Here is a 2,994-nt window from a genome sequence, read left to right on the forward strand (position 1 = left end):
GAGTGACTGAATGAGTGAGTGAGTGAGAGAGACAGTGAGTGAGTTAGTGACTGGTGTCTGAGTGAAGAGGTCTGGCTGAATGAATTGATTGTTCTTCTTCATGCTGAGTGCCTGTGACGCTCTGTATTGAGAGATAATGGACTGTTAGTCCACAGAGATTCTTATTGATGAAACGATTCCATCTCAGGGCAGAAAGGAAGTAAACAAAGTGTATCATATACATGCAGCAAACAAACAGGAATGAAGGAGTAAAAACAAAACAAAACAGTAGAACATAAACACACAATTCAGCACAAACTCATTCACTGTAACTGTAATGAGTGACGTGCAACAAAGGGGCATCTGTCCCTCAGAGGACATTAAACAGGACATAAAACTTCTAACCACATCGGGTACATGGAGCCCACACTGGAGGGATATATGATTCAGTCTGAAGAACATGTAGTGTAATATTAAAAACAAACAAACATTCTGGCTTAAGCCACACCCACTTTGGGATCCAGGAACCTATTAGGAACGTTACACAGATACAGCTACAGATAGCAGCATTGTGTTAAACTCCTAAATGGGACACAATAATGCTTTAGATTACTTTAATGTCTAGATTTGACTTTTGCCCCGATGACAAATGAGTAACGTGTGTGAACATGTCAAGTCCCATGTCAAGCTACACACTGGCTTCCTTGTTGTAAGAGACAGCATCGTCCGGAGACGATTAGAAACTCACAGGAAAATAAAGCCAATCATCTTTTCTATGTAAATAATTAAAATTCTTAATGATCTCTCGTTGCTTTGTCTGGTTTAAACCCGGACTTTAAGTCCTCGCTAGCCCTCAAGCAGGAGAGTCCTTCTGTCCTGTTCTCACACACTTCTCCGCAGACTTAAGTGGGACTTTTTGGATCCTGCACCATCTCGAGGGTCGTTCTGTTAGTCCTTTAACTGCTGACTTTTGTTTAACTCAGGCGATTTAAAGTAGGAGAGCGCTCCCAAAGTGTCACTCGGGCAGGTGGGGAAAGTACCGGAATTCTTTACTGGAATATAAAGTGCAATTACTCGTTTAAATAAAACTAAATAAATCAGGCTGATGAGGGACGTCAGAGGAGACTTGGCAGGTTACTGAAAGAGTTCTAGTGGCTGACAGAGAGAGAGAGAGAGAGAGAGAGAGAGAGGGAGAGAGAGAGAGTAGCTGAATGAATGGATTCATTTTTCTTATGGAGGGACTAATGGAGGGATGGATAGATGGAATAAGTCAATGGATGGATAGAATTAATAAATGGACAACGTGACAGATAGATGCATGGATGATGAATGGAATAAGTCACTGGATGGATTTATGGGTTGATTGAATAAGTAGATGGTTATATAAAATGAATAAGTAGACAATGTGATGGATGGATGGATGGATGGATGGATGCACAAATAGTCAAATGGAAAGAGGGATGTACTGAAAATAAAAATATTGCAGACATGAAGGGATGGCTAAAGGACAGGATAGAGGAAAGGATGGATGCTCTGAATGAAAGCCTGGTGAATGGTGCAGCACAGACGGAGTAGAGCTGCTTAAAGAATGTATTTTGTGTTGTGTTGTTACCTGAACCTCGCTCCATAAAAACCTGAATCTTTATTGGAGTTTATTCTCCAGTTTTCTGAGGAGCTGCAGCTTTGGATTTAACGCCGTGTCGTCAAGCTCGTTTCGTAGCGCCAAGGTATTTCCAACACTCAGTAATTGTACCCTTTGGTAAAATAACTCTGCCCAGCGTCTGCTATTATATTCAGTGTGATACGCAGAATCCTGGGCTTGATGCCAAACGTAGCTCACACACACACACACACACACACACACTCAGTGTTCTGAGGCTTGGATCTCCAATCTGTGGCTTTTAAAAAGTGTGTGTGTTCGTGTTGGAACTGTACTGGTTCTTACTGGATATGATGCTGATTTGAAAAGGTGACAGCTGGAAGTCTGTGCTGAAGGAAAGCCCATGGATGCTGGAGGCTGGAGGGGATGCCATTTTAGGTCTGTTTATAGTAATTTGGTGATATTAGCGGTTGGCATTGCTTAGCTTGGCATCCTGATGGCCGGCGTCTATGACTTGAACAGCGCTGCTCAGTTTAAAGCACCGGGGTCGCGGTCAAGTCTGTATCAATGAGCTCCACATTTTGTGGGTTTGGCCCGGCTGACAATGGAATTCTCGAGCTGGTATTTCGCGAGAGCTTGGCCCTGGCTGATTGTTTTCACTCGACATGGCATGGTTTTAAGCTGAAATCACACACAGATGTTACTCGAGGTCATGGTACTCGGAGCTGGCGACGACGATGCTGTCATTTTAAATGATGTCCAAGATTCCCATCAGTCAGCTTTCCTGAGAGGTTTGGGATATGGATCTGGGATTTCTGACCTTTAAATATTCCTTGAGTCATGAACTTACTCGTCTGTCTACAAAGATCATCCTAAAAGATTTGATAGGAAACAAAAATGCAATTTTTTTGCTAATTAAATGCTAGCTCTGGTGAAAAACAGCTAGCCGCCAAGTCAGTAAAACTTTATTAGCCATTTGTTATGCTTGGATTTAGCTAATAAACGTATTGATTTGAGCATAAACTTAGCGACAGTGCGTCAACTTCATCGTAACGCTATTAAAAACGGTGACATTTTGAATCTTTTGAGGTTTTTGTACCAGAAAGCAGACTGACACTGATTCCACGTGTGTATGGATAATTTTGAATTCAGACATTATCAAAAACAATTCAGAATTTTCTTAAAAAAAGTCTCAGTCCAGCGATGAGCCACTCTCACACTGCTATGTTGTACGCCTCAGGAGGAAGGCTAATAGCTGAGGTGGAGAAGACGGAATGTGGAAAACACACCAGTATGGAAAAAACCAAACCTGACACAAAGATGGATTCAGGGACGAGGAGGAACTGCTGCTTTTGTTAAACCTGGATTCGGAGCGTTTGTCCAGAGTTTCTTCACTTCCTCCTGGTGATCTTCAG

Source organism: Hemibagrus wyckioides, linkage group LG03 (genome assembly GCF_019097595.1).
Source record: "Hemibagrus wyckioides isolate EC202008001 linkage group LG03, SWU_Hwy_1.0, whole genome shotgun sequence".
NCBI lineage: Eukaryota > Metazoa > Chordata > Actinopteri > Siluriformes > Bagridae > Hemibagrus > Hemibagrus wyckioides.